This window comes from Orcinus orca, chromosome 1 (genome assembly GCF_937001465.1).
Source record: "Orcinus orca chromosome 1, mOrcOrc1.1, whole genome shotgun sequence".
Classification (NCBI taxonomy): domain Eukaryota; kingdom Metazoa; phylum Chordata; class Mammalia; order Artiodactyla; family Delphinidae; genus Orcinus; species Orcinus orca.
In genome coordinates this window covers 196579135-196593359 of record NC_064559.1, presented here as the reverse complement: position 1 = coordinate 196593359, position 14225 = coordinate 196579135, and the positions used below count along the sequence as shown (strand labels likewise).

Sequence of the window (14225 nt, the reverse complement as noted above, 5' to 3'; positions counted from 1 at the left end):
GTTTTGCACTACCTATTAAAACAGATGAGTGGTAGCTAGAGAAATCAAGAAGCGCCTCCCAGGACGTGTCCAGAGGAAATAACTCCTTAAACGTGAAACAGATAAAATCCTAAACCTTTTTTCCCCCTGACAGAACTGAGATGAAAATAAACAACATCATCAACAAAAAACTGAGCTTACACCAAAGACAATGAAAAAAATGCTTGTGAAAGCACTCAGTTCTTACAGATTGGTTCTTAGAAAATTCTTTTTCTTTTTTTAATTAACTTATTGATTAATTAATTAATTTTTGGCTGCATTGGGTCTTTGTTGCTGCACACGGGCTTTCTCTAGTTGCGGCGAGCGGGGGCAACTCTTCGTTGCAGTGCATGGGCTTCTCACTGCAGTGGCTTCTCTTGTGGCAGAGCATGGGCTCTAGGTGTGCAGGCTTCAGTAGTTGCGGCACTCGGGCTCAGTAGTTGTGGCCCACAGGCTCTATAGCACAGGCTCATTAGTTGTGGCACACGGGCTTAGCTGCTTCACGACATGTAGGATCTTCCCGGACCAGGGATCAAACCCATGCCCCTGCACGGGCAGGCGGATTCTTAACCACTGTGCCACCAGGGAAGTCCCATCTTTGGTTTTTAAAACTGTGTTGAATTAATGTAGAATTCATTTTTAAAACTTTCACTCTTCACACTTAAATATTTCAAAATATAGGTTCTAGTCTTATAGATTTCCCAAACAGAATCTGAAACTTGGTGTTTAGGGTACAGAAAGTCTGAATAATAGTTGCACTTAACTATCATTCTTACAACAAAACTTAAAAACTAACCACAAATATCTTGAAAGAAAATCACTGGGAATTTTTTCTAGTTACATGCAATGCAAAGAGAAGCATAATCAAACAAATATGCCTTTAGGCATATTTCATGGTAAGCTATAAGACTGCATAAAAGATGAAATTCGGAAAACATCTGGTGGAGTCCTACTTTATAAATATGGTTGCAACTGTTTTTGTTAATAAAGAAAAAAGACAAAAGAGCTAAAATTCTCTATCAAATATGGCCACATTAAGATAAATCTCAACAATGAGAGAAAAGAGCTTACCACAATTATTTAGCATATATTAGATGAAACCACAGATATAAATGATTTAAATTTTTATAAGCCTTATTTTTATACTAATGACACTTGTAAAGGCATGTTAATTTGTAAACTGCTTAATGACACTATATACTGATGAAATTTTCAATAGGTATAAATTTTTAAGTACGTACATATATTATCAACTGAAGAAAACAAAACAGAAGATTTGGCAACAGGACCAACTAAATGCAGTCAGTACTGCAGTTTCTGGAGGCTACATCAAATCTTTATGTGCCATGAATGCAGCTTCCAAACATCAGTCACTTCAAAGACTGCTTTAGACAGCCATAATATGTTCCATGGGGGAGAAGGCAAGTATAAAAAACAATAAATTTTGCTTTGCTTTCTTTTTTTTAAGGAATGTCAACATTCATCTATTTAAACAATGAAATGTGAAAAACATTTTCAAAGCCTCCTCTACTTATCCTGGTTAGCAACACTGACCGTCAGAGTTGCCAAACTCAGAATTTATTTTCTTCATGAAAGACATTTTAAAAATCAAAAAAAGTATAAAAACTTGCTTGCAGTAAATAAAATCACTGTTTAACTTAATAAGAAAGATAAAGCAGTTTGCAAAGTCTGAAACAATCCATCAATCAACAACTGTGAGGCAATAGTATTTTTCCTTAGTAAAACAAGACCTCTGAAAGGAAAACGAAGTCTGGAAGTTGGATAAAGTAAAATGATTGTAGGGACCATGAGTTGTTTAATCATATTCTTTTGTAATAATGAAAATAGTAATGTTAAAATAAGTGCCATGATCAATAACTACTCCTCAGTGAAGAAGTCCTTTGCTTAGCATTTCCAGAGACAATAAAGAATCTAACCAGTGGATCACATACCATCACCATCTCGGTCCACTACTTAACATGACCAAGTTGATCTCTCAGAAAAAGAGAGGAACCAAATGAACAAGAACAGTGGGTGGAAAACATGTACCACTCCACTTCTTTGGCATTATTCTGAGCATGTCTTCTCAATGATTACTGTGAACATAGCTTAAGAGTTTAGACAGGGATACCAAGAGAAAAATGAAAAGGACTAGGCACTGAACCTGATAATCAGTGCCAGTTTGGACTCCTTATTTTGTAATTTAGCTCCATTATGAGAAAATTAACTGAGTTAAAACAAATGTGTACCAACAATCAAGCAACAAGCATGAAACACTTTTGTTTTGCTTAAGTAATTTATTTCAAGTAACAAACTTGCGATATTTTTTAAAAGACATAAAATGAAACAATGCAAAGTTTGCCTAATTTTAAGTATAAAATATAGAATTCATAATGTTTTCATGGGACTTGCCTGGTGGCACAGTGGTTAAGAATCCGCCTGCCAATGCAGGGGACATCGGTTCAAGCCCTGGTCCGAGAAGATCCCACATGCCGTGGAGCAACTAAGCCCGCGCGCCACAACTACTGGGCCTGTGCTCTAAAGCCCACAAGCCACAACCACTGAGCCCGAGTGTCACAATTACTAAAGCCCGCATGCCTAGAGCCCATGCTCTGCAACAAGAGAAGCCACAGCAATGAGGAGCACGCGCACCGCAAGGAAGAGTAGCCCCGCTCGCCGCAAACAGAGAAAGCTGGCACGCAGCAACGAGGACCTAACGCAGCCAAAACATAAATAAATAAATAATTTTTTTAAAAAAAGGACATGTGGTTAAAGAAGTTTCTTTAATCTTTTCTGCAGTTGATTTGAATCTAATAGTTCTGTGTGTAAGAATAAACCACACTATTTCCAACAGAAAATGACCAAGCCTGGCCTCTACTTTTATCCTGGAAGGGATAAGCAAAGACCTGGAAGACATCTCAAACTCCTGGAGAGAGCTTCTAAATTTCACACTAATACCAGACAGGTAGCCAAATTAGACACACACACACACACACACACACAATATCCTGAAGAGAACCAAGTAGGCACGAAAATAACAAATGTCACTTATTGAAAGCATTAGCATGTCCTGTTCTGAGGCAGAATTTTATATAGTCTTCATAACAATCCTCTTAAAGAGTGGTACAATTCTAATTCTCTCCTATATAGCAGAAGAAGAAACCAAGTTCTAGAGATATCAAATAATTTACCCAACATCATATAACCAGAAAGTGACAGACCAAGTCCCAGAACCTGGAGTCTGTTTTGACTCCAAGCCTATAATTCTTTTCCCTCTATTTTGAAGGTTCTACTTTCCATAATGATCTACAAACATGTCAACTATTAAACCTAAGGAGGGACTTCCCTGGTGGCGCAGTGGTTAAGAATCTGCCTGCCAACGCAGGGGGCACGGGTTCAAGCCCTGGCCCAGGAAGATCCCACATGCCGCGGAGCAAGTCTGTGCGCCACAGCTACTGAGCCTGCGCTCGAGCCCATGAGCCACAACTACTGAGCCCGCGTGCCACAACTACCAAAGCCCATGCACCCAGAGGCCGTGCTCCGCAACAAGAGAAGCCACCACAATGAGAAGCCTGTGCACCTGAACGAAGAGTAGCCCCCACTCGACGCAACTTGAGAAAGCCCACGCGCAGCAACAAAGACCCAACGCAGCCAAAAATTAATTAATTAATTAAAAAAAATATATAAATCTAAGGAGACTGAGTTTCCTACAGAACTCCCCATTTTTCCAGGTATGCCAATTTAGAAAAACTTCCTCACTCTGTAAACAGATGTTAAGATATTGTTGGGAGACAAATGAATCCATATAAGGCTGTCTCTGAAAGGCAGGGGATAAAAGGGGGGGGTAATAAATCAGATATGAGTTACTGGGTTCATCCATCAGATTAGGAAGATGACAACAAAACAGACCACGAAGGGAAGCAAGATAATATTTGGTGACCCTTCTCCCTGGAATTCATGTACTCTGACTTCTAAAAGAAACTAATAAAATGGCATACAGAAAGGCATTTGTGGGCTTGACAACTGAGAGCACTGCTAGATCATCCTTTCTTAAATGCAAACTATGCATTTGCAAGCAGCACCGTCTTTCAGAACACTTACGGGCTTTGGGCCAACTGCTAGGGTCAAATCACAACTGGAAACAGTAAAAATCTGAAATGGAAAACTAAGCTATTCCCCTTGTGTGCCAGTTATCGACTGCTTGCCTTTCAGCTCAAAATTCAACTTGTCTGCCAGTACAGTGAAAATGGATCTGGCACAATGTAAAGCTTTGTCAGTAGAGGGCACTGTAAAGATATTGCAGGAGGAAAGGGTTTTGCTTCCTGGTTCCTGTGGGCATGCACAGCAGGCTCCTACAGAACACACAGCTTCTCCAGAACCTGACTTCCCCAGTGCCCAGCGGCTCTACAGGGCGCAGCTTCTTCAGTGTCAGGATTCTGCTGCAATGTGCAGCAGCCACTGCGCAGTACCCAGTGACTAACAGCTACCCCTGGTACCCTCTGAAGCCATTCTGCAGCAGAGTGCCTCCTAGAAAAAACAGCCCTGTGAAGAGTTTTCCCTCAGCACCTTAGAAGGCAGAATTCTGGAAAGTTCCAGAGGGTGGATTTCTAGTAAGTTCCACTGATGTGGCACCACAGCAACTTCTCTACCATTCAGAGAACCACATCATGCCAGATCTCAGCCCAAGGTGGGGGGAGCAGTCTCCTAACAGTAGCATGAAATAAAGAGGCACAAGGTTGGACAGGCCTTTTTTAGATTTTGGAGAGGACATACATTACATATGAGTGTGATACACCTCGACCTACCTACAAAGTCATCTGGGAGGTTTCTAATTTTGATTGAGGGAAAGAACAAAAGGAGGCTCTGCAGTAAGTTTAGGCTGCAACACAAGCTGCTCTACCACATGGGACCTGTGATCCAGCAGATTCAAGGTTATCTGAAGTGCCTGTGGCAGAGATGCTGTAAGGAGCCTGTAGCCATTGTGCACTGCAGCAGCTCTTTGCTAAAGGAACCGGTGCTAGAGAAGCCAGCTTTCCTCAACACTCCATAAGATGAATTTCCAGCAAATTCCAGAAGAAGGATTTCTAGCACGTTCTACTGGTATGACACTACAATGACTTCTCTACTATAAGGTTATGCCACAGCCACACACTCTCTGGTAACAGGGTGGAGAAGAAGGCTCTTCCATGGGGACTCCATCTTGGCCCCAGGAGAAGCAGCTACTCCTTATATTTGTAATTTTTATATCGTTTAGAGTTCTCTTTCTTATTAGCCAATCCCTCTGTACTCCAATCCCTTATTATATTTAATAATCCTTTATATTAAACTTTCTCTATTCAACTTACTACAGTTTTTCTTTGCTCCTGAGACTCAGACCAACATACCTGATTAATAGCATGGGTGGTTCTGTTCAGTGCCATGAAAACCAACACTAGAAACTCATCCTAAACAATTAAGAATTCATTTTGACATATTTTACTTTTAAAACTCAAAGTTAAACAAGAATGATTTAGACCGAGTTTAAGTATAGTACTAAGCCCAAATTAATTTACATATTCCTGAATAGCGCTATTTCAATCATGCTTTGGCAAGTTGTACATTCCTTCTCCAAACATTCTATAGTTTGAACTATCATTAATCAACACTTATAACCACCAGCTTTTAGCATTATTTTCAGTAATTCTTCCTCTTATTATTCAAGCTCTTAAAGGCCTAAAATATAAAAGCCCAAATTGAAAATAATGTTATAATATTAATTTTTATTATTAAAAGGAATGTTTCTTACATGTAAATACTGACAATCTCAAAACAGCTTGGTTCAAGGTTATTGGCTTGACTCTCTCTACATTCCAGTAAGAGACTTCTTAACGCTACCCCACTCTTAACCACAAGGAAGACCAAATAAGCATGTAATGGTGAGTTGGTACAAGCTGAAAGATTTCTTGGGAAATGGCTTAAAATGCAGGGGACCCACAGCGACATCTTAAAACAGTTTGTGTCTCCTGTGCCTGTTACTTGGAAATAAACTAAGGAGTTCACTATTCTTTAACAGTTCAACAAAATTTTAAGCCTAACAAATTCCAATAATCTATTTATAAAACCAAACAAACAAAAAAGCCCTGTAAAATTATCAATACTAAGAGGGAAAGACAGCCATATCTTTTACGAAAGTAGAAAATAACCACCAACACTCCACCAAAAAGTGAAAAGGGAGACTAACGGATTACACATTGAAAGGCAAACAAGTGCTTTACGAGATTTTTAATGAACTTTATAGAGTCATACTCTAAATTCTAAAACAACAAAAAGGAAAACTAAATATCACTGACAGTTTATTTTGAATTACTCCATAAATGAAATGTGTAAAACTGTTAGTAGTCACTATCATGGGAGGTGTGTCTAAAAAAATGTATAAGAGAAAATAGAAATTACTCTTCAAGTAATGTTGTATGTTTGCTTAAAAGTTTGCTTTAGAAAAATAGAAATTCGGGCTTCCCTGGTGGCACAGTGGTTAAGAACCTGCCTGCCAATGCAGGGGACACGGGTTCCAGCCCTGGTCCGGAAAGATCCCACATGCCGCGCAGCAACTAAGCCCATGTACCACAACTACTGAGCCTGTACTCTAGAGCCCGTGAGCCACAACTACTGAAGCCCACGCACCTAGAGCCCATGCTCCACAGCAAGAGAAGCCACCGCAATGAGAAGCCTGTGCACCGCAATTAAGAGTAGCCCCCGCTCGCCACAACTAGAGAAAGCCCAGGCACAGCAACAAAGACCCAATGCAACCAAAAATAAATAATAACTAAATAAATAAATAATTTTTTTAAAAAAAGAAAAATAGAAATTCAGCTCTGACATGGAAATTTCTTTTAGGAAAAAAAAGGTTTTTCTTACTTGAGAGAGTCCAGGGGACGATGCATGTCCCGGGGGCGTTGCCGCTAGATTTGGATGCCCCTTGTTTATTTCATGTGCTGAGTAAGGGGAAGGGGTTGGGGGTCCCGGCTGTCTTGCTACTTGTGTTACCTGCGAGGAAATCAATTTAGTTAGAGTATTAGTAACTCAATCTTCATAAATATTGCCAAAGTAGCTAATTTTTTAAATATGGAAGTATCTGTCTCACACTTTATACTAAAGTAAGTGCCAGACTGACTAAAGGCTTAAAATTTCAAAATTGAACAAATGAAATTCCTAGAAAAAAAGACATGAATATTTTCATCCATTCGATAAAAGATTCTTGAAACATACCTAAAACTAAAAATCTTAAAGGAAAAACTATGCTAAATGAAAAAAGCCAGACTAGAAACTACATACTGTACGATGCCATTTATATGATATTTTGTAAAAGGAATGAAAAAGAAATAAATTATTACAAGGGAAGAGGATAACTACGAAAGGGGCACAGGGAGATTCTGGGGGGATGACATAACTGTTCTGTATCATGTCTGTAGTGCAGATTACATCTCTTTGTGCTTGTCAAAACTAACAGAACTGTATACTAAAAAAGGCGAATTTTACTTTAGGTAAATTATACCTCAATAAACCTGAACCAAAAAAAGTTACTTATAGAGCATAATCTCATTTTTGTTTTTAAAAAAGTACATCTAAATATACATGTACATGCACATGTACATGTATATATATTTCTATATGTGTATCTACATCTACATATGTGTGCATATATATAATATACTCACAAGTATACATGTCACATTAAAAAGATCTGTAAGAAGATACACAAAGATCTTAAAAGAAAGCATGTAGGCGTTTCTTTTTTTTCCTATCATTTTTATTTTCTAATATAGTTCAACAGTCAATTAGCTATTTTACCCAAGTTCTTAGATCCTCTGAATTCTACCATAGAGTTAAAAACTCTACCCAGGGAGAAATGAAAGTGGTCTCCAAATGACATTAGATTTTCCTGGAATTCAATCAATCAGTCAGAGGCTCTGAAGAAAGTCTACTCCTTGATAATCGAACCCTAGAATCCATTATGTCTATCTAAAACAGAAATAAATGCCTAAAGACTCAGCTACCTGTTCCCAAAACTGAAATAAAATGGACTTACGGAGAACTAACTACAGTCAAAAGCTTACAGGCTAGTAAGAGACACGAATATGCTAAAATGTGACCAAAGTTTAAAACTGAAATTAATTGTATTTAATTTCTTCCCTGCTTTTTAAATAGCTTTATGATTTCCTTGAAAAACTTTGTTTCCAATTTGGAGTGAAAATTACATTTAAAAGGGCATGAGGTTTACCATGAAATGTTACAGCATTTATAAATCTCATCAGGGCAATTTTTCAAAGGACACAAGTCAGAATGCTATCTAAACATCTACTTTAGAAAATTAATAACCAGAAATGAAGAGTTCTTACAAGCAAATTTCTCACCAACAAGGCTTTATAAATTCATATTCTTGTTTCACACACTCTAGAATAAATTACTTTGATATTCTACTAAAGCAAAGCATCAAAACGGACACATATTTTTAACATTAGGAAAAAAATTTGCACAATGCAACAAAGTGAAAGAAGTTAGCTATATAAAATGTCAAGTCAATTCTCCAATTCATTCTGATAAAACAATCAAAGATTAAATTTACCCAGGGCAAAAAATCATAACATGGAAAAATGTTTTTCAAACTGCTATTAAGAATAAATTAATATTAAAAGATACTATTACATGGCCATACTACCCAAAGTGATCTACAGACTTAGTTTGATCCCTATCAAACTACCCATGACACTTTTCACATAACTAAAACAAATAATCCTAAAATTTATATGGAACCATAAAAGACCCAGAAGTGCCAAAGCAACCCTGAGGAAACAGAACAAAGCAGGAGGCATAACCCTCGGGACTTCGGACAACACTACAAAGCTACAGTAATCAAAACAGTGTGGTATTGGAACAAAAAACAGATATATGGACGAATGGAACAGAATAGAGAGCCAGAAATAAACTCACACACCTATGGTCAGTTAATCTTCAACAAAGGGGACAAGAATATAACAATGGAGAAAAGACAGTCTCTTTAGCAAGAGTGGTGTTGGAAAGTTGAACAGCCGCATGTGAATCAATGAAGTTAGAACACACCCTCATACCATACACAAAAATAAACTCAAAATGGCTTAAGGACTTAAATATAAGACACAACATCACAAAACTCCTAGAAGAGAACACAAGCAAAACATTTTCTGCCATAAACCGTACCAATGTTTTCTTAGGTCAGTCCACCAAAGGCAATAGAAATAAAAGCAAAAATTAACAAATGGGATATAATCAAACTTATAAGTTTTTGCACAACAAAGGAAACCATAAACAAAATGGATAACCTACAGGCTGGGAGAAAATATGTGCAAATGATGCAACCAACAAGGGCTTAATTTCCAAAATATAAAAACAGCTCATACAACTCAATAACCAAAAAAAAAAAAAAAAAAATTGAAAAGTGGGCATAAGACCTAAATAGACATTTTTCCAAAGAAGACATACAGATGGCTCATAGGCACATGGAAAGATGCTCAACATTGCTCATTATTAGAGAAATGCAAACCAAAACTACAATGAGGTATCACCTCACACCAGTCAGAACAGTCATCATTAAAAAGTCTACAAATAACAAATGCTGGAGGGGGTGTGGAGAAAAGGGAACCTTCCTACACTGTTGCTGGGAATGTAAACTGGTGCAGCCACTATGGAAATAAGTATGTAAGTTCCTTCAGAAACTAAAAATAGAGTTGCCATATGATCCAGCAATCCCATTCCTGGGAATATACCCAGATAAAACTATAATTCAAAAAAATACGTGCACCCCTATGTTCATAGCAGCACTATTTACTACAGCCAAGACATGGAAATAAAGAAGATGTGGTACACACACACACACACACACACACACTGGAATATTACTCAGCCATTAAAAAGAATGAAATAATGCCATTTGCAGCAACACGGACGAACCTAGAGACTATCATACTAAGTGAAGTAAGTCAGAAAGAGAAAGACAAATACAATATGATATCACTTATATGCGGAACCTAAAATACAACACAAATGAACATATCTATGAAAGAGAAACAGACTCACAGATATAAACTGACTTGTGTTGCCAAGAGGGAGGGGGGTTGGGGAGGGATGGAGTAGGAGTTTGGGGTTAGCAGATGCGAATTATTATATATACAATGGATAAACAAGGTCCTACTATATGGCACAGGGAAGCATATTCAATATCCTGTGATAAACCACAATGGAAAAGAATACGAAAAAGAATGTATAACTGAATCACTTTGCTATACAGCAGAAATTAATACATTATAAATCAACTATCCTTCAATAAAATTTAAAAATAAATAAAATATATTACTACATGCATATCACAAATAACACAATAAGTTTTTTTTAAAAAACTTCACCCCAATATTGCCAAGGAACTAAGGAAACAGGACGTAGACAGGATACTGTGAATGCGTTTACCATGTCCCCAAAACTACAGAGCAATGCATCACAGCTGCCTTAAAACCACACCCAAAGAATGATTCCATTTTGGAATACATACCCTGAAGAAATAATCTTACCTCAAAAACTAGGAACTTAAATATATGAGAGCAAAAAAAGGTAAAAATAGCAAATAATGAGAAAATAAAGTAACATAACTGAAGACATAAAAAATACATAGATGTGAACTGCCACCAACTGAAATGAATATGTGAGATAATCGAGAGTAAAAAAGAAAAGACACACCCTTTAGAACTGCAAAGAGATTCTTCTATGTCCTACTGACAAAGACCAGAATAACTAAATCAATGATTTCAGATAAAGATTAGTGTTCAGTGCCCGCGTGCCACAAACTACAGAGCCCACAGGCTCTGGAGCCCATGCGCCATACATAAGTAGAGAGAAGCCCATGCACCGCAAGGAAGAGCCTGCGTGCTGCAACAAAAGATCCTGTATGCCACGACGAAGATCCCGCGTGCCACAACTAAGACCCGACACAGCCAAAGATAAAAAAAAATAAATACACAAATATTTAAAAAAAAAAAGATTAGTGTTCATGTTTCCCTGAAAACTGCTTAAGTGCACTTTTTAGAATATTGTTATCACCCCATGAAATACAGATGTTTGACAAAAGGAGAAAAGGCATTTAGCCAAAGCACATGCTACTGCTAACATTAAAATTTTCCTTAAAGCAAGCACCAGTGAAAAACAACCTTCATAGGCAAATATCCCTGAAGTATGCATTCTCTGCTGTTCCTAAAGAGGTAGGCAAATTGCAGGAATCCTTTGGTATTGTATATTCTAGTAGAGTATTCCCTCCCAAATTTGGAGGTTTCTACTAATAAAAGCAAACCAAAGAAAATAAATCTGTATCAAAATAATAGGACAATCATGTCATTCTTAAAAATTCTCCCAAAAAAAGCTACTACATGCAATAAATCTCTGGCCTTCACTGTGATCTATTTAATTCAAAAAGACCCCCTATTACAACTGTCATACTGCATTATGTACTACATGTTTGCTTTCAGTGTACTATAGAGCTTACTATCTTTGCCCAGGAAAAAGGTATACCATCTTCAATTAGAAATTATACAAAATATAAGTAGGTAACACAACCCTATCCCAAGGAAATGGCACAAGGTCTAATGAAGTTGTTGAGGATAAAATTCAAAATTACATGAAACTTTGAATATCTTCTTTCAAAATATTCCTAGATGAATGATTATTGAATTTTCTAGTCTCTGGCTACAGTTTCTTCTCCTCTCTGGCTAACTTATTCCATTTCAGATCATACTGTTATAATCCATGTCCTTTGAAGGTAGTGACAAGAGGTTCTCATGTAAAGGGGAAAAAACCATGTTTTCCCATTATTTATTATTAGTACCGTCTCAATTATGGAGGCTGGGAGTAGAAGTATAAAGTAGCTAATTATGGCAACTACTTAACCACCTCCAAAGCTAGAATATTTTTGTCTTTTATGTAATATTCATCTTAAGCAAAATTAATCAAACATTTTGCGGTATGCAGTGTGTGTGTGTGTCCTGTATTTAAGTTTAAAAGATTATATGCCCAAGAAACATTTACTTTTTATAGATATTATAGTTTTGCATTGGCAATAATGTAGAGCATCCAGAATTCTCATTCATATGCTGGTGGAAATGTAAATTGGTATAAGCTCTTTGGAAAAGAATTTGGCATTAGTTAGTAACGTTGAAAACAAGTATACCCTGTAACCTAGCTCTTCCTAGGTATACATTTGCGAGAAACAGGAAAATGTGCACCAAGGTACGTGTACAAAAATGTCCATAGTTGCATTGTTCTTACTACCCAAAACTGGAAATAACACAGCCATTCATTAGCAGGAGAATGGATCAATAATGAAATATTTTCCTATGTGGACATCAAATTTAAAACTACAGCGACACATCACAACTTGAGTGACACTCATTAATGATACTGAGTGAAAGAGAACACAGAAGACTACAGAGTATGATTCCAAAAAAGTTCCAAAACAAACAAAACTTGACTATACTAATTTAGAAATGCATAAATGGATGGCAACACTGTAAATAAGAGCAGGAATTTTTTTTAAGGCAGATATATTGGGAAGACAAGGAGTTAAGATCAGGTAAGGCCACATTATGTTTTATTTTTTCACACCTGAGGGGTGAGACATAGATTTTGCTTTACAATTATTTGTTAAACTCTACTTTTACGTTTTATGCACTTCTATGCACGAATGTTATAATCCTCTTCCACTCCCTAAAACAGTTTACAGACCAAAACAAGCAAATTACTTAGGACCTGGGGTAAAATACTAGTTACACTGGTACTAGTTATACTGCTGTTCTACAAGGAGTAAGAATATGAAAAGAAAATAAATTAAAAGAAAACCTCTAAAATTTTTATCTTGGTGGAAACTTCAGCTAGCTAGTAAATTTTCATTCAAGAGTTCTACCTAGGGGCCTCCCTGGTGGCGCGGTGGTTGCGAGTCCGCCTGCCGATGTGGGGGACACGGGTTTGTGCCCCACTCTGGGAAGATCCCACATGCGGCGGAGCGGCTTGGCCTGTGAGCCATGGCCACTGAGCCTGCGCGTCCGGAGCCTGTGCTCCGCAACGGGAGAGGCCACAGCAGTGAGAGGTCCGAGTACAGCAAAAAAAAAAAAAAAAGAGTTCTACCTAAAATCATCTCCTATAAAATCAATGATACTTTGTGGTTGCTGACCAAATGTAACTTGAAGAATCTTTTGAGAGTTTAAAGCTAAACCATAAAGGCCATGGAAACTAAGATGAGTCAGTAAGCATAAAGTTGAGGACCTCCTTGTTGGCGCAGTGGTTAAGAATCCGTCTGCCAATGCAGGGCACACGGGTTTGAGCCCTGGTCCGGGAAGATCCCACATGCTGCAGAGCAACTAAACCCGTGCACCACAACTACTGAACCTGCGCTATAGAGCCCAAGAGCCACAACTACTGAGTCTGTGCACCACAACTACTGAAGCCCAGGCGCCCTAGAACTCATGCTCCGCAACAAGAGAAGCCACCGCAATGAGAAGCCCATGCACCGCAATGAAGAGCAGCCGCCACTCGATGCAACTAGAGAAAGCCCACGTGCAGCAATGAGGACCCCCACACAGCCAAAAATAAATAAATAAAATAAATAATAATAATTTTTTTAAAGTTGCTTTATTTAGCACTATATTACCTGATTTGAAAAAATATTCTGGTCAATTAAAGGCTATAATACATAAACTACAATTTTCAAATAATAGTAATTTAAAAATTAAAGTTTCCTGAACATGATCATTCTCTCATGACCCCAGAGCAATGAAAATACTATGTGGGAAACAGATGTGGGGGAAAAATGGCCAGGTTTAAGCAACAGGTAGTAGGGACTATGGAGAACTGGACAGAATACCCATCCCCCATAGGGCAGTAGATACTCAGATACTCAGCTGTAGCCAAGTGCTGCCATTCAGGAATTCCAAATAAGCCATGCAGTATCTTCCAAGTTTTCAAGAAAAACTAAAAATAAAGATTTTTACATGAAATTTTCCTGACCTCCAAAACACTGTACAAGCCAAATGAAGCACATCTATAGATTAAGTACACAGGCATTAAAAAAAAAAGTACACAGGCAGCCAGTGTGTGAATCTGGCTCTAGGGGCACCTCATGATCATCACCAAATATGAACTTTCCGGGTTTTTTTTTT

The 14225-nt window shown here is 37.7% G+C and overlaps 1 protein-coding gene across 22 annotated transcripts in view; it reads right to left on the bottom strand.

The window, feature by feature from the left end:
- EIF4G3 (eukaryotic translation initiation factor 4 gamma 3) overlaps positions 1 to 14225 on the bottom strand; it is a 362883-nt gene that overhangs the window by 229838 nt on the left and 118820 nt on the right. For 19 of the 22 annotated variants that reach the window (XM_049706459.1, XM_033433181.2, XM_049706442.1 and 16 more), the window contains one exon: positions 6913 to 7041. The exons of the other annotated variants lie outside the window; for them this stretch is intronic. The gene's annotated coding sequence lies outside the window, so the exon portion shown is untranslated. The remainder of the gene's footprint in view (positions 1 to 6912; positions 7042 to 14225) is intronic. 22 annotated transcript variants of the gene reach the window in all.